The sequence below is a fragment of the Mus caroli genome, chromosome 16 (assembly GCF_900094665.2).
Source record: "Mus caroli chromosome 16, CAROLI_EIJ_v1.1, whole genome shotgun sequence".
In the NCBI taxonomy this organism is placed as follows: domain Eukaryota; kingdom Metazoa; phylum Chordata; class Mammalia; order Rodentia; family Muridae; genus Mus; species Mus caroli.
Genome location: NC_034585.1, coordinates 30,419,805 through 30,438,748, shown reverse-complemented (window position 1 = coordinate 30,438,748; position 18,944 = coordinate 30,419,805). Strand labels below are relative to the sequence as shown.

Genomic DNA, 18,944 nt, shown 5'->3' with positions numbered 1-18,944 from the left:
AAAAAAAAAAAAAAAAGAAGTTTGGGTCCCCAGAACACATAAAAAGGCAGACACTGTGGTATGTGTGTATAATCCTACTCTTAGGAAATGAAGACAGCAGGATCCCTGAACTTCATTGAGTGGCCAATCTAGCCAAATCAGTGACCTACAGCTCTATTGAGCAACCTTGTCTGGCTCAATAGTTAAGAGCACGTACTGCACATGCAGACCAGACCTCGGTTCCTTGAACCTAAATCAGATGGCTCACAGCCACCTATGACTACAACTCTAGAGATCAGAAGCCTGTGCCCACAGTCACATGCATATACCCACACACATAACCAAAATTAAACCTTAGAGGGATGGAGAGACAGTTCAATAAGTAAAATGCTTGCTGCCTTGCACAGTGTTCAGGTTCACGCACATGCATCAATTCCCAACACATGCATAGTAGCCCACAATCATTCATGTCTCCAGTCCAAGGTATTCAAGACCAACTTCTGCAGATACCAGGTATACTCACATGGTACTCATATGCAGGCAAAACACTCATTCAAATAAAATAAACCATATAGATAAATAAACCTTAGGGCTGGAGAGATGGCTCAGACATTAAGAGCATATGTTGCTCTTGCAGAGGACCACGCAAGGTTTAACTCGCAGCACTCACACAGCAGCTCACAACCATCTGTAAGTCCACTTCCAGAGAGATTGGATGCCTTCTTCTGCTCACCTCAAGCAAGCAGTGCACAAACTAATATGCAGGCAAAAACACCCATATACATAAAATAATAAATTCTAAAAATCTTAGAGCCATAACAATAAATGGATTGATATATAAATAGATGAATGGGTGAATGAATGAAGTGACAGACCAGTGAGATGGCTTGGCTGGTAAAGGTGCTTGTCACTGAATGAATGAAGTGACAGAACAGTGAGGTGGCTTGGCTAGTAAAGATGCTTGCCACAAGTGTGGCCTGAGCATCTGAGTGTAATCCCTGAGACCCACATAGCCAAAGCAGAGAACTGACTCCTAAAAGTTGTTCTTAACCTAGTAGTGTTGAATGTGAGTGATACACATATACATACATAAATAAATACACAAATAACAACTTAAAGTGTTGGCTCAGCAGTTAAGAGCACACACTGCTCTTGCAGAGCATTCAAATTCAGTTCCTAGCACCCACCTTAGGGGGCTCACAACTGTAAATGCTTAGGCCTTCATAGGCATCTGTACTTGTATGACATACTCTCACACAGACACACACGCATATATATAATTTAAAGTGGCAAAATATATCTTGGGGGAAGGGGCTTCAAAGATGGCTCAGCAGCTACGAGCACTGGCTGGTATTCCAGAGTTCAATTCCCAGCAACCAACCACATGGTGGCTTACAATCATATATAAAATGAGTTCTGATGCTCTCTTCTGGTATGCAGGTATATATGTATACATACATGTTTTTTAAATCTTAGAAAAAAACAAAAATAATAAAGATTTTAGATTAGAATAAGATACCCAATGGTGACCTCTGGTTCTGTACACGCATGCACACACACAAATATGTGCGCTCACACTCACACCACCATAAAGGTAAAATGAACTTTAAACAAGTAGAGCAGAAATAAATGAAAAAGAAAAGAAAATATCTATTTATAAGCCAGACAGCCCTAGAGGGCTTACCTAGCATGCACAAAGCCCAATGTTCCATCCTCGGCACCCCAGAAACCAGATGTGGGAGCACACACCTACAATCCCAACACCACAGAGATGGAGGCAGGAGGGCCAGATGTTTGTCATCCTCAGCTAGTTGAAGGCCTAAAGGCAGATTAAGGCCCCAAAAGAGTTCAAGATTAGCCTTGGCTACCTTTAAACCTGTTTATACAGACAGACAGAAAGACACACACACACACACACACACAGTCCTCACCACTCTATAAAACTAACAGAAAGGACACACACACAGCCCTCACCACTCTATAAAACTAACAGAAAGGGAGTTTACAAACAATATCAAGAATAAAATGGCATTATCAATACAGGCCCTGAATTTAAAAGATAAGGGAATATTGCAAACAATTTTATGCTCTTAAATTTGACCCTAGGCTCTAAGAATGCTACCAAAACTCAATCAAGAAGAAAGTGATTATACAACCATTAAAGAAAATTGGACTCACGAGAAGCCTCTCCTCAAAGAAATGCCAAACTAAAATGGATTCACTAGTTACTTCTACCTAATAGTTAACTAAGGAATTGAAACCAAATTTTCACTTATTTTTAGCAAAACAAAGAGGGAAAGACTCAGTGAGTCTGAGGCCAGCCTGTCTACATAGAGCTCCAGGAGCTCCAGGGCTACATTGAGAGTCCCTGGTGAAAATATCCAAACAAACAAACAAACAAACAGAGTCTTGTGCTACTGAAATTGAGACAAGACAAAGACCCCACATGAAAAGACAAGGCATATCACTTATGGGTATAGGTAAAGCTGTCACCAAAATGTGAGACCAGAAAACCCACCGACACATAAAAGGACCATGCACCGCAGGCAAAAAGGAACTATCTCAAACATGTCAGGCTGGCGCAAGCTCTGAAAACCACTCTAACATGCTGGGTGGGTCTGGCAACCTGAGACACAAACCTACACAGATTTGGGGAGAAGAACCTCAATTTAAAAAAAAATGTAGAAAGCGTCCGGCAGTCCTCCTGTGTCTGAAGCACAAGAACTGTGGCCGGACATGGGCTCTCTCCCTCCCCCCTCTTCCCCTATACCCACAGCCCCACATGCCTCCATCCAGACTGCCTGTAGGCACAAGTCTATGGGGCATTTTCTCAAATGATGATTAATGTGCAGGCCCAGTGCACAGGAGAAGGGCACCCTGGGCAGGTGATTCTGAATTGTTTAATAAAGCAAAGTGAGCAAGTCATAAAAAGCAAGAGACAGTGCGCAGCATTCCTCCAAGGTTTCTGCTTCAGTCTCTCCCTCCAGAGGCCTGCCTAGACTCCTGTCCTGACGTCCCTCCGTGATGGACTGTGACCAGAGGCCTGCCTAGACTGCCTGTCCTGACGTCCCTCAGTGACGGACTGTGACCAGAGGCCTGCCTAGACTCCTGTCCTGACGTCCCTCAGTGACGGACTGTGACCTGAGAGTTGTAAGATGAAATAAACCCTTTCCGGCCAAAGTTGCTTTTGATCTTAGTGTTTTATCACAGCAAAAGAAAACTTGGACATATACAACACCAAAACAATGAAGAACTAGACGTCAAATCATTACTTTTAATCAATCACCTCAAAAGATGTGGAAATGTTTTAAATAAAATAAAACCTTCGTATGCACACACACTTTCACACAAGAAAGAGAACAGAGTGACCAAATTACTGCCATCTAATAAACACCATCTACCAGAAAGCCAGGGTTAACATTATAATTAATGCTGAAATAGTAAGTGCTTCGAAGATCAGAAACAAGACAAACATGTCTGTGCTTGCTACTTCTAGAAACAATGTTATAGAATAATTTAGAATGATTAAGCAAGAAATTAAGTAAAAGGCATACAGCTCCAGGTGGCATGCTCTAGAAAAGTCACTAATGTACCATCAAAAAGTATAGAAATTACCTACTTTTATAAAGTTAACAAATAGGTCCTAAAATTACAAAACCTGACTGAAAGAAATTAGGAAAGATCAAAACAGATATCTGGCATTTGTAGATCAGGAACTTTAGTACTGTTAAGATGAATACTTGACCAAATTCATCCACAGATTCAATGCAACTAATATACAAAACCCTGCAGCTTGGTGGCGAGGCTTTAGAGTTACTCCCCAGCATGCCTGCTGTCACTACCACCACCCCTTAGAGGCTTAAATATGGAAGATCGGAAACCACCAGTCTCCTAGGGGAAAATGGATGAGGAAACCTTCATGACACACCAATAATTTCTTGGACATGACCCCAAAGGTACACATGCAACAAAAGCAAAAACTAGAAAAGTGAAACTACATCACACGGAAAGGATTCTACAATCCAGCAAAGAAAACAATCCAGTGAAAAGGTGCCTTGCTGAAAGCAGCAAAAGATATGCAAACCACAACTGATAAGGGGAACATTCAAGCTACAGAAGAAACTCCCACAGATACATGATTAAAACAAAACAAAACAAAAGTAGACAAGCTAGGGGTATGGCTTAGTAGCAAATCAAAAGGATGGTGTGTATGTGCAAGTTAAGCTCAGCTTAACCTCCAGCATCTAAAGAAAGGACTAAGGTCCTAAACAGATGGTTCTCCAAAAGCAATAGCCAAAAGACAACAGAAATATGGAAGAGTACCACAAGATAGCTTAGTCAGAGAAGAACTTGCCTTGTAAGCATGAAGACCTGACTTCAAGTTTCAGAATCCAGTAAGTATACTGGAGACTCAGGTGCTTCTAAGTCCAACATGGGAAAGCAAGGCAGAAGGACACTGGTTCTAACCCAGGAGGTGAGCTGCAAGCCGAAAGAGAGATCCTATCCAAAAGGAAACAGATGGTGTTTCTGAGGATGACACTGCAGACTGCCCTCTGGTTTACCCATGCACCTGCAAACATACAAACATACACACACATGCATTAAAAAAAATGAAGGGGCCAGGTAGTGGTACACTCCTTTAATCACAGCACTGGGGGCAGAGGCAAGTGCATCTCTGTGACCAGGCCACCAGCAGGTCTACAGAGCTAATTCCAGGACTAATTCCAGACAGCCAAGGCTACATGGAAAAACCCTATCTTGAAAAAACAACAAACAACAAAAGGGGCTGGGGGCGGGGGGTGACGGAGGACGGGGGACGGGGACAGGGACTGCACTGGTGAGATGGCTCAACACCAACAGTGTATCCTGCTCTTCCTTTGGCCCCCAGCACCCACACTGGGTAACTCACAACTGTCTGTAACTCCAGACCCACAGAATTCATCTCCCTCTTCTGGTCCTCCTAGGTGTATGTGCACATATGCACATGTATATACACATGCATATGTACAGACATACACAGAAAATAAAAATAAACCTTTAAAAAAAAAAACATGGAAACTATAGTCACTAGAGAAACTTAACTTTAAAAAAAAAAAATCACAGCCAACTATTATTACCTTACACCTATTAGGGTGGCCATGATCAAAAGGGTAATGTAAACGTTGAGAGAATACAAAAAATTGGAAACACTGTGCCCTACTAATGAGAATACAAAATGGTAAGAGCCACTGAGGGAAGCTTATAGAACTCTTCAAAGACAGTAACCCGACTGTAGGTGGGACTTATTTATTCAAAAGAACTGAAATTAGATCCCAAACAGGTATTTACGACATTCTTCACAATAACCAAAATATGGACACAAACAAAATGAACACCAACAAATAATGGATAAGGAAAATATTTATGATATGGGCCAGTTCTCAAAATGGGACAGCAGGTAAGTAAAGGCAGCAGCCAGCAAGCCTGACAAGCTGAGCTCCATTCCTGGAGCCCACAGAGAAAAAGAGGAGCCATTCCTACAGGTTGTGTCTGACCTCTATGTGTGAGTATAGCATGTGTGTGCCCACTGAATGAATGAATGAATGAATGAATGAAGTTGTAGAGACACACAACCAAACATTCAACACTATAAAAGGAAGATTCAGGAGGAATAAACACTAAGAACAAAATGCTAAGTAAAATAAGTCAGTCACAGATGGTCAGACATTGTATGATTCCACCATATGAGGGATCTAAAGCAAACACAGGAGAAAGGCAGTGTGCACGCAGGGTGACAGGGGGCGAGGAAGTAAAAACAAGGAGCTATGCTGCACAGATCTAAAATTTCAGTGCTTAAAACTGAAAAGCTTCTAGACTCCGCTTTACAACACTGCTTCTAGTTAATTTCATACTCTAAATGTAATTTTGAGAGCATAGATCTTATACTATGGATTTTTTTAAATCTTAAGCACTGCACTTCAAAGATGCCATCAAGAAAGTGAAGAAAACCGTCCAGATGAACTGTGTGCAAACCGTGGCATGAGATCCAGACTACACAAAGACTCTGACCCCAGTCACCAGAAGCACAGGAGGGATTTCTCTAAGTTCTGCAACAGATACTAGCTGGCATCTGGGCTAGTTGGTTTTTGTCAACTTGACACAAACCTAAACATATCTAGGAAAAGGGAATCTTAATTAATTGAGGAAAATGCCTCCATAAGATTAGCCTGTGGGACAAGTTTGTGAGGGTACTATCTTGATTAATGACTGATGTGGGAGGGTGCCCCTCTTGGCAGTTGGTCCAAGATGATATAAGAAAGCAGGCTGAGCAAGCTGTGAGGAGCAAGGCGGTAAGCAACATTCCTCTGAAGTCTCGTTTCAGTTCGTGACTTGAGTTCCTGCCCTGACTTCCCTGTTGAGAGTGTAAGCTAGAGTCCTTTCTTCCCCGAGTTGATGTTGGTCGTGGTGTTTCATCACAGCAACAGAAACTCTAAGAAACTGACCTTTCAATCAGCTCAAATCTAGAGATGAGCGGCTTTGCCTTACATGTCATCTATGCGACCCCAGGTTTGTTGTCTAGTGACTAGCCTACTGTTAATCAGGGTTCCCATGAACCCCACACTGGTTCAATTAATTTTCTGGAGCTTTTCACAGAACTCAGAAAAACAGAATCATTGACTTACTACAAAAGGCGTTCAAAAGACAGTGATTAAACCTCAGATGAGACACATATGCACATGGAAGTGAGAAAGAATGGCCTTGCTTCCGAGATCTCTCCAGCACAATATGCACTAGGGTCTTCCTCCACGTAGTTCCCCAAACTCAATTCTCTGGGGTTCAAAACAAGGTCTCACTAAGTAAGAATAAACTATACCACTGTCCAAGAACAAATCTTTTCAACCTTCGTTCTTCCCTTCCTTGGAACCCCCAAATCATACCTAGATTTCTCCTATGACCAGTCCCCCCCCTCAAGCTAGCTAGGAGTTTATAACCTCACTACACTCAATAAATACAAAAGAAACTCATTAGAGATTCCAAGCATTTCAGGAGTCACATGCCAGGAAATAGATAAAGACCAAACACACATTTTACAATATCACATCATTAAACTTCACGGCCCACAAAGAATGCTAAAATAAAAATGGCTGTCACCAGTCTGTAAATCCCTGTGACCCCAGCACTAGAGAAGCTGGAATAAGATCTTAAACTGAATTCAATCTGAACTATACAGCAAGGAGCAAGGGATGGGTGATGGGGGTATAGTTCAGGTGATATTGGTAAGATACAGGAAAACTGAAGAGCTCATACACTGCAGATGGAAAATTAAAATAGTAAAGCCTCTTTGGAAAACTCTGCAGTTTGATAACTGAATGAACACGGTTGACGTGCTATACTCAGCAGTTATACTGTCAGACATACACATGAGAGAACTAAAAGCGAAAGCTCACACCAAAAACAAGGGTTAGGGATGTACTTGTAGAGAACCTACAGAGTCTCCATTTAAAAAAAAAAAAAAAAAAGACTTTTCTGCATTGTGTGGTGGTGGATCCCTCAGTCTCTTGAGTTCAGGTCTAGGCTGGATTACAGAGGTAACAATGGGGAACATAGCTCAGTAGTCAAAGTTAAAGAGCTCAGATCCCCAGAACCCACAAGAGTAAATGAGTGGTGGCTCACTTGTAATTCAGCCTCAAAACCCAAAACTGGAGACAGGGTCCCAGAGCAAGCTCGCTAATGAGACTAGTGAGCTCTGGATTTGACTAAGAGAACTTGGCTTAAATATTACGGTAGGTGAATAATCAGAAAAATTCCAGATATTAACCTTGAGTCTAAGCCCACAAATGTGCCCACTAGCATGAAATATGCACATACACACACAGCATACACAAAAAGAAAAAAAATTACTTAAAAAAAAACAATATAGACTAAAAAAAAAGGCATATATATTCAAAATAGAATTATTCATAATACCTAAGTCTAAGCAACCCAAGTGCTGATCAGATAATAGACAAAATGTATGTTCATATAGGTTACTACTAACCCATTAAAAATGAATCAACTGGCCATCACTGCAAAGAGAGGCCCATTGGACTTGCAAACTTTATATGCCCCAGTACAGGGGAACCCCAGGGCCAAAAAGGGGGAGTGGGTGGGTAGGGGATTGGGGGGGTGGGTATGGGGGACTTTTGGGATAGCATTGAAAATGTAAACGAGGAAAATACCTAATAAAAAAATAAATTAAAAAAAAGAAAATAAATACATTGATATTCTTTTTAATACATCAGTTATAAAATTTTAATTTCTCATTGCAAAAAAACTGTACAAAATAAATCCGTTATGAAATTGTAAAAAAAAAAAAAAAGAATCAACTAATGATATATCCTACATCGTGTAAGAACATAATAAACAGGGCACAGAAATCCATTCACTTTATGATTCCATTAAAATGTTCAAAACAACCAGGCAGTGGTGGCACACGCCTTTAATCCCAGCACTAGAGAGGCAGAGACAGAAAGATCTCTTAATTTGAGTGCTGCCTGGCATACAGAGCGAGTTCCAGGACAGCCAGGACTAGAGAGAGAGAGAGATAGACAGACAGACAGAATGTTCAAGTCAGACAAATCCCTAGAAGCATAAAGATTAACAGCAACTTCTAGATAGATAGATGGATGGATGGATGGATGGATAGATAGATAGATAGATAGATAGATAGATAGATAGATAGATAGATAATGTTCAAAACAGACAAACTCCTAGAAGTAGATTTCCAGGCACTAAAAGGAAGCAGAAATAAGGGTAGTTTCTTTTTAAGATAGTGAAAATATTCTAAATATTTTATATGCTACATATTCTAAACTTGATTACAGTGATGGCCACATAGCTCTGTGTTATTCTAAAAACTTTATCACTCTGTTTATAGTATATGAATTAAATGGTATGTTAAAAATCCTTCAAATATGTTTAAGGAAAACCCAATGGTTCTTAGAATGTGTTTCAAAAATGACCGATCTAAATAAACAGGAATCGTTAGCCACTGATTGAAATTCTACATAATAGGCTAGGGCAGTGGTGATGCAACCCATTAATCCCAGCACCCCCCAGAGGCAAAGGCAGGCAGATCTACTGATTAAGTTCCTGGCCAGCCAGGGCCAAATATAAAAACCCTGTCTCAAAAACAAACAACAACAAAACAAAAACAAAAAAGAAAGTCTACATAAAAAAGTAAAGTCATCCCAAACTGAACCACAGACTTATTAAAATTTCTATAAAGCTCCTGGTCACTGGTTAACAGTCTACATAAAGCCGGGCGTGGTGGTGCACGCCTTTAATCCCAGCACTCGGGAGGCAGAGGCAGGCGGATTTCTGAGTTCGAGGCCAGCCTGGTCTACAAAGTGAGTTCCAGGACAGCCAGAGCTACACAGAGAAACCCTGTCTCGAAAAACCAAAAAAAAAAAAAAAAAAAAAAAAAAACAGTCTACATAATAAAGCAATCTATGCTAAACTGAGCTTAATGAATTCCTACCAAGCTCTTGTCAAGGTATTTTTCACACATATTATGAGATTCTAAACTTTATATGAAAAGGCAAAAGTGCCAGAGAAGCTGCAATAGTCTTGACCCAGAACAAAGTACCAGGAGCCCTGCCTGCCTTCAGGAGCACACGGTAAGCAAGGTCCAGGTAAGCAAGGTCCTGAAGACAGAGGACACACAGATCACTGAGCAGATCAGAGCTCCAACATGAACACACACATTGCAACAGATTTTGACAAAGAGGCAAAAACAGTTCGACTGAGAAAGGATAACTGAGGAACTAAGGTGTTGTGACTAGATACCTAGAAGCCAAACAAAACCAACCTCTAAGCCATACAACCATGTCTCAAAGTCAGAAGGAATCATGAATTTAAATATGATACAAAGAACTTCTTGAGAACTGAAGCAAAGGACTACAGACCTTGGCACCAGAGGCGTGCTACCCTCCATGAATGAAAATAAATCAGATCTGATCCCAAAATTAAAGACCTTGTCAAGATGACATTTCTAAAATCCTTTTTAAAAGCAGGCTACTCTGCTTATAGACTTAAAGAAAGTATCTGTAGAACAAATCTAACAAAAGTCTTAAATAGACAGGTGGAGACTTGCACCTTTAAACCAGGCATTCAGGTGAGTCTCTAAGAGTTCAAGGTCAGCTTGCTCTATAAGTTCCAGAACTACATAGAGAAACCCTGTCTCCAAAAACAAAAACAAAACAAACAAAAGGTCTTAAGTAAAAACTGTTCTATAAAGAATTCTCAAAACTCAATAGTAAGTAAGCAAATTATCCTGATTCAACAAAAGATATCAAGCATTTCATACACACACACAAAAAAAAAAATCTGAAGAGAATAAAAACATAAAAAGATGATTAAAACCATTAGCCATCACAGCAAGTAACTAAATACACACTTAGCACCCGACTCAGCCATGTCACCATTGAACACCTATTTCAGAAAAGGGGGGGGCTTTTATTTACATAAAATCCTCATATTTTGGGGGCTAGGGAGATGGCTCAGTGGTTAAGAGCACTGACTGCTCTTCCAAAGGTCCTGAGTTCAAATCCCAGCAACCACATGGTGGCTCACAACCATCCTTAACGAGATCTGACTCCCTCTTCTGGAGTGTCTGAAGACAGCTACAGTGTACTTACATATAATAAATTAATTAATTAATTAAATCTTTTTTTTTAAATCCTCATATTTCCTGTACAAATTTCCACTAGCCCTTGGTTTACAATGGAAAACACTAAACATCCCTCAGGGCTCAGGGATGGCTCAGCAGATAAGGGCACTGGCTCTGTAAACACAAAGACCTGAGTTCAAATCCCCAGAGTTCACATAAAAAGCCAGGTATTCCTGTAATCCAGGCCCTGTGAGGGGTGGAGAAAGAACTGCAGGCGGCCAGCCTTGCTGCAAGGTTCAGCAGGAGACCCTGTCTCACTGAAATGGGACAAAGAGCAACAAGAATGCTAGTCCTCCCTCTGGCCTCAGCACAGACACACACACACACACACACACACATACACCACAAACAAGCTCTCACGGGGGGGGGGGGTGACACCAAGTGTCTTTCTTTAACTTACACTACATACCAAGGAAATGGAACCCACAGAGCTAGGGGAGCAGGATGCCAGGAGTCAGGGAGCCACGTTGTGAAGGGACAATCTCAGGGTGTGGCAAGAGGGGTAGCCTTTGTTGTGACTCAAGTTTTATATCTTCACTGTAGTGACTACATACATTTCTACATGAGAAAAAAACAGCACAAAATTATACATACACAAGCAGTGTACGTCTAAAAAATTTTTAAACAAACAAAACTACAAATGTAGTATTCTTATTAAGGGGAAAGTCCCACTGTCGATTTCTGGGTTTGGTATCTGACATCATGAAGGAAGCACAGCAGTCCTCCTGGTTTTGTTTTATTTTTGAGACAGAGTCTGATTTTGTAGCCCTACCTGGCCTGGATATTACTATATAAACGAGGCTGCCCTCAAAGTCAGAGAAATATGTTTGTTTCTCCTGCCGGCTGGAATTACAGGTGTGAGCCACCACACCCTGTTGCATAGCCACTTCCTATAATTTTTTCAAAATAAAGTTATCCTAAAAATAGCAAGAGTTGTGGGGCCAGCAGGTTTGGCAAGTAAAATGCACTTGCTGCCAAGCCTAGGGGCCTGAGAGTTTGCTCCTTGGAACCCACATTGTAGGTAGAGGGCAAGATTGAACTCCTACAAGCTGTCATTTGACCTCAACAGGTAAGCCAGGGCAATGGGTGTATGCACGCATGGACACAGACAGACAGATATACACACATACATTCTTCCCTCCCCCACCTTCTCTTTCAAGTAAATAAACAAAATACTGAGAGGAAAGGCAAGGAGATGAGTCAGCAGTTAAGTGTTTGCTACAAAGCTCATGAGAACTGGGGTTCAGATCTCAGCATCTATGTAATAACCACAAATGCCTGCCACCTCCAGCTCTAAGGGGTCTGACACAGTCTTCCAGCCTCTACTCATATACAAGCATGTGCACATATCCCCAAGATGCAGATATGCACACAAGTAAAGAAAAGCTTAAAGAAATACATAAGGAAGATGCAGGAAACAGAATAGGTGGAAGTCTAGATGAAACAAGAATGGCCAACAACTGCTAACTGTAGAGTTTCTAAGACTTTGCTTTCTTTCCTCTATTTAAATTTGTCTACAACATTAATAAAAATGTAAGAAAGCCATTTCATCTATAAACCAAAGTATTAACAAGAGTTTCTCTTGTTTTTCTTTGCTAACATGCATTTCAATTCTGAAAGATCAACGTGATTCTATAGAATGATTTCTGGGCTCAGTGGGTAAAGGCACTTCCTGTAAACCCCAACAGCCTAAACTCAACCCCTTCTAACCAGGCAGGAGAGGACTGACTCCACAAAGGTGTCCTCTGACCCCACACACACATCATGTACATTTACACAATAATTAAACTTTAAAAATAAATACAAAATGATTTTCAGCAGGCTTAGCTAATAACTTGTATTTTGCCCTTTTACTCCGTGTGTGTGTGTGTGTGTGTGTGTGTGTATGTGTGTGTTCTTGGTTTGGTTTGGTTGAGAGTATTTTTAATAAGCATCACCATGGAGAGGATTTAACATAAAGAGAAGCCTATTGATACTTCTTCCTCTAACAATACACTGCTTACATAATATGAAAACAGTTCACTAAATATACAACTTATGAGCCAGACATTGGTGGCACATACCTTTTAATCCACCCTTGGGAGATAGAGGCAAGAGGATCTCTCTGAGTTCAAGGCCAATCTGGACTACTGAGTTAGTTCTAGGACAGTCAAGGCTACACAAAGAAACCCTGCCTTAAAAATTAAAATTAAAATAATAATATTAAATATTTAATACATATAATATATATTAAACCGCATAATACCTTTAGTACATATAATATACTTATTACATGAGGCATAACATTATGTATATATAATACAATGTATACTACATATATAACATACAAGATATATAACATATATTATATATGAATATAATATGTATACACCCAATTTGTTACATCCAACTCCATTCCTAATATTCTAAAATAATTTTTCTAAATTCCAATAAAATAAGCAAATTAAAATAAAGCTGGGCAGTGGTGACGCAGGTCTTAAACCCCAGCACTAGGGAGGCAGAGTTGAGGTCAGCCTGGTCTACACAGCAAGTTCCAGAACAGCCAAGGCTACAAAGAAACCCAGTCTCCAAAACAAAACAAAAAGGCCACTAACCAAATAGTGTAAGAGCATATCAAGCTGTTGGAGAGAGAGTGGAGACATGGTTCCACAGGTAAGAACAGTTGCTGCTCTACCAGAAGACCCAGGTTCAATTCCCAACACCCACATGGCAGCTCACAATCAGCTATAACTCCAGTTCTAGAGTGTCTGACACCCTGGCCTCTGGCCTCCGGTACACATTCATGCAGGCAAAACACTCATACACATATAAAATTTAAACTTGGATATTTTTCAAAGCTGTGGGAGATAGTCATAAACATTTCTATCTTCTGTGCCTTGTTAAGCATCCCCCATAAGGAGGTCCAAAGGTTTTCCTTTTTTTCTTGTTTTGAGACAGTCTGGCTATCTTACCTACACTTACCTAGAAGTGGTGATCCTACTGCCTCAAGCCCCCTGAGTTCTAGCACCACAGCCCTGTGCAATGGCCAGGCAGGAAGGTTTTTACTGAGATTACTATTAACACAATTCCTTTTTTCCCTGACATTTCTGAAAAGGCTAAGCTTTCAAGTTACTTGTAACCACTGAAAATATCCACATGAAAAATACATCCACCCAGTTAAATGCCAAGTATCTCCATCGATCTATTTAATCAAATTTAAATGCAGCACAAATCCCATAAAAGGAATCAACACTGAGGAATATTCAAGCCTTTGTTGTTTTTTCAAAGGCCAAAGAAATTCCATGCAAATAAATTACTCTTAAGTTTATACATTTCAACAATAAACTAAACATTGCCACATTCATTTTTCTTAGCTTTTTAATGCTTACTATAAAACCAATTCGGCCATATTTCCCTCCAAACAAATAGCCAGTTTCATTAGTCTATTCTTGGATAGGTCAGCAGACTGGGAAGAAGAGACCCGGTCTATTCCCAGCTGCGAACACACTGGTAATCTCAAAACACTATGCACTCACAGGGAGTTTCTACACTCATACCATGCTGATAATGCTATCCAGAAATTCAGAAAAACTGAGGTCTGCCTCGGACATCCAAAAAGCAATTGCTAACATATTTTTAGAGTTCTAAAATCCTGTATAACTTATTTAAAACAACATTTAACACACTTGAAATTTCAAATCTATGTAGTACTTTTACCATTGTTCACCACAAATTAGTCTTTCTAAAATCATGCCTGATTTTTTTAAGTTCTAAATGAGAAATTGAACAAGGCATAATCATTACATAAAAGACAAACTCAGGAGTGGAGGGCTTCCAATATGTATTCCCTAACTTTAATTTTGAGTCTACTATATATGCAGCCATTCTCTGTCACTGTAAAAAAAGTAATTTGCAGTGTGGAGAACAAAGTTTGCTTCACGGTCTACCCCTGGAAAGCCCTCAGGAGAGTTCTCACCACTAACCTCGCAGGTTTTACCAGCACAACCAACATAAGGACTGTGGCACACACTCTGCATAAGTCTACGTTTTAAACAAAGTTGTCTTGTAGACCAAGTTCTAGCCTGACCTTCTCACGAACCATAAAGCTGTAAGCACAGGGCAGCGAACAGGAGGAGTAGCAGCCCCGGCGGCCCCACTGGAACAGACACTATACCGGGGCACACTGGCAGTCTGGGCCAGCGCGCACCCCCGATCCGGAAGCAGCAGCGGAGGCCTCCGGCGCACGCGCTGCACACAAAAGGCTCCGCCTCCCGGCTCTCTTGCTCCCTTCCTTGGCCGCAAGCGCGTGGGTCCCGCAGGCCCAAAGCTCGGCTTGGCTCTGTTTGGCTCAGCTCAGCTCGGCTTGCCTTGGCCGTTCGACTCGTTAGGCCAAGCTCCCCAACCTGTCCAGAGCTCCAAAAGCCCAAGAAACTTTAGGACTCCCTATTCCTGGGTGTCTAAAATGAAAAATGTGTGGCTTCAGGAACTTTGGTAAAAACCTGCACCCTTACAAACTGAGCTGTCATCAGAAGGTACCAGGCACGTGGCAGAACACTGCCTTAAATAGGAAGAAACCTTCCAATAACTTCATTCCTCCCTCTTCCTCTCACTTCTCTATCCCTTCATTTTCTCATTTCAGGCTTCCCTCCCTCTGGTTTCAACATAAGAACTGTATTTTTCCTCCAGGAATTTTTCTGTAACCCATCTTTCCACTTAATTGTTTGAAATTTACCTAACAAGTTTCCCAAGTCTCTTCCATAACACTCCACTTAGCTATTCAAAATTTCACCAAATTTAACTTTTATAATTTGTACCAGCTCCTGCCAAATAATCATAGACTCTCCACGTTGTTCCATCATCCTCTCAAAGTTATTCTTTCACATTCTGTGAAATTATTCCAGGAGTCTTTTTTATAACTCCATTCCTAGGTCTGGCCCAGCCCTTGTTTCTCCTTTTTACAGTACCCGGGGTAGACTCCAACCTCCAGCAGGAATGCGAGACAAGTACTCCACCGTTGAGTTGTATCTCCAATCACTTTATCTCCCACCCTGCCCTCAACAACTGAACATAAATCTTTAAAAATGCTTTCTAAGCTGGTGACAGTGGTACGCACTTTTAATCCCAGCACTAGGGAAGCAGAGGCAAGTGGATCTCTGTGAGTGCAAGGCTCCACAGACAAAAACTTCTAAGAAGTCCTCTGAATCACTCATCCCCCAAACCCACAGCAATGTGGGGTCAGTTACCCTCTAACCTCGATATCAACACACACTTACGCTAATAAATACTTTCTAAAAATATTAAATCCTTGATAGTATAAAAGAAAAGGTGACAAAGCCGGGCAGTGGTGGCAAATGCCTTTAATCCCAGCACTTGGGAGGCAGAGGCAGGCGGATTTCTGAGTTTGAGGCCATCCTGGTCTACAAAGTGAGTTCCAGGACAGTCAGGGCTACACAGAGAAAAATGAGTACTATTACAGGGCTAGGCAGGCTAAGTTTGGAAGCAGATATCCAAGCAAATAAGAGGCCTGGTGTTAGTCTTAAATATCATTAATTATGGTAAGTATATAGAAGATAAAGGACTTCTTTTTTGGTGGCAAAGTTTCCATTTAAACTATATTTTGTCTTTAGGATTAGTAAGTCAATGCCTTAAAGATGTTCCACAGATAAGACTAGAATATATGTGTACAAAATTATCAAAAATTTAAAGAAAGCTGGGCGTGGTGGCACACACCTTTGATCCCAGCACTTGGGAGGCAGAGGCAGGAGGATTTCTGAGTTCCAGGCAACCTAGTCTACAGAGTGAGTTCCAGGACAGCCAGGGCTACACAGAGAAACCCTGCCTCGGAAAAAAAAAAAAAAAAAAAAAAAAAAAAAAAAAAAATTTTAAAGAAATAGAAACAAGCCAAGAAAACATATTTAGAATTGTGTTGGTGAGGCATCTATACATTGGTAATAAATGGGAAGCAAATTCCCAAAACTAAGAAAGTATATGTCTGGCAGGGCTGAAGAGATGGCCTAACAGTAAAGAGCACTGACTGCTCTTCTAGAGGTCCTGAGTTCAATTCCCAGCAACCACATGGTGGCTCACAACCACTTGTAATGGGATCAGATGCCCTCCTCTGCTGTGTCTGAAGACAGCAACAGTGTATTCACATATATATATAAAATAAACAAATCTAAAATAGAAAGTATATGGCATAAGTATGGAATGCACATAGCCCCAGCCACTGAGGAGAGAAGGACGGGTCTGAGACTCAAGAATCACAGTTTCGGGCCAGCTTAGTGAAAAATAAGATTGTGAGTCTTACTTAAAAGCTAAAAAAATAAAATAAAAAGAAAGATTGAAAGTGAGAAAAAAAAGGCATGACATACCAAGGGGACATTTTAAGTTCCTCAGCAGGATGCCTGTCCCTTTCCTGCTGCATCCACCCTGGATCTCATTATATACAGTAGTGTTTCTCGGTTAGCACATCTTCTCTACATTGTTTCCCCTCCTCGCTCCTCTCTGACCTCCTCGTTCATTTCCTGTCTATGCATTTAACCCAGTGGTTCTCAGCCTCCCTAATGTTGTGACTCTTTAACACAGCTCTTCATGTTGTGATGACCCTCAACCATAACATTTATTTTCATTGTTACTTCATAACTGTAATTTTGTTGCCGTTATGAATTGCTAATATAACTATTTTTGGAGGTAGAAGTTTGCGGGAAGAACCCTGACACGCAGGCTGAGAAGCACTGAGCTATCTAGCCTCTACTGACATACCTAACAACTTGTCTATATTCTGACTGGGAGTATGGCTCAGTAGCTAAAGTGCATCCCTAGCATGTACCAAACCCTGGGTTTGATCCAAGTACCACATAAAACCACATGTGCTACACAGACCTGTAGGCCTAGCACTTGAGAGGTAGAGGCAGGAGAATCAGTAGCAAGTTCAAGGACAGCCTAGACTATTACTGCCCATCCCTCAAGGAAGAAAAAACAAAAACAAAAACAAAAAAACGGGGGGAAGCCCTGGTCCATGCTGTACAGTCAACAAATACAAGCCTTTCCTCTCATCTTTGATGTACTTCTACTTCATTTATGTTTCCTTTCTAATCTACATATCTTTCAAATAAGTTTATCTGAATATTACATATGAAGGGTTAAGATTCTACAAATGTTACTTTGTACAGAAAAATCAAAGAACTAGTGTCTATAAAAAAATCTGTTTCTCTCAACCCCATACCTCAGACACAATGAGACTTTTCACCTCTTGACCAGACTCCAGTGACCATTTCCTCTTCTTGTTTTTTTGTTTTTGTTTTTGTTTTTCGAGACAGGGTTTCTCTGTATAGCCCTGGCTGTCCTGGAACTCACTTTGTAGACCAGGCTGGCCTCAAACTCAGAAATCCTCCTGCCTCTGCCTCCCAAGTGCTGGGATCAAAGACCTTCGGAAGAGCAGTCAGTACTTTTAACCACTGAGCCATCCCTCCAGCCCCATTAAGCCTTCATTCTCAATGAACTCAACAATATGCTCAAAAACTTTCTTCAGCACCAGGCTCACTTCCTCTTCTTTTTTTTTTTTTTAAGATTTATTTATTATTATAAATCTAAGTACATTGTAGCTATCTTCAGATGCACCAAAAGAGGACGTCAGATCTCATTACAGATGGTTGTTAGCCACCATGTGGTTGCTTGGATTTGAACTCAGGACCTTTGGACTTCAGAAGAGCAGTCAGTGCTCTTAACCACTGAGCCATCTCTCCAGCCTCACTTCCTCTTCTTAAACTCACCCTTTCCTGCATAAACTGCTTCTCTAATGTCTAAAACTCCATTCTCCTACTCCTTCAGTCTGAGAAAATGTCTCTCTGCGTCTCCTATTACTACTCCATCACTAAAGGATTGCTGGGAAGTTTCCACTATGCACTTCATCCCTCTGCACCATTCACCAATCTCTGGAATAGTTCCTCCAATGACTTCAATTCTGCTTTGTTGTAGATTAGCCATTATTCATTCATTCTCATTCATATTCATTCTCTCTCTCTCTCTCTCTCTCTCTCTCTCTCTCTCTCTCTCTCTCTCTCTCAGACATCCCAGAAGAGGGCATCAGATCTCATTAGGGATGATTGGGGGCCACCATGTGGTTGCTGGGATTTGAACTCAGGACCTTCGGAAGAGCAGTCAGTACTTTTAACCACTGAGCCATCCCTCCAGCCCCATTAGCCTTCATTCTCAATGAACTCAACAATATGCTCAAAAACTTTCTTCAGTACCTTCCTCATTTCCTAAAGATACCCCACATCAGCTACACAAACAC

The 18,944-nt window shown here is 40.9% G+C and overlaps 1 protein-coding gene across 5 annotated transcripts in view; it reads right to left on the bottom strand.

The window, feature by feature from the left end:
- Znf148 (zinc finger protein 148) overlaps positions 1–18,944 on the bottom strand; it is a 122,983-nt gene that overhangs the window by 89,038 nt on the left and 15,001 nt on the right. The window contains exon 1 of one of the 5 annotated variants that reach the window (XM_021184868.2): positions 14,736–14,844. The exons of the other annotated variants lie outside the window; for them this stretch is intronic. The gene's annotated coding sequence lies outside the window, so the exon portion shown is untranslated. Of the gene's footprint in view, positions 1–14,735; positions 14,845–18,944 lie in introns of those variants that run through there. 5 annotated transcript variants of the gene reach the window in all.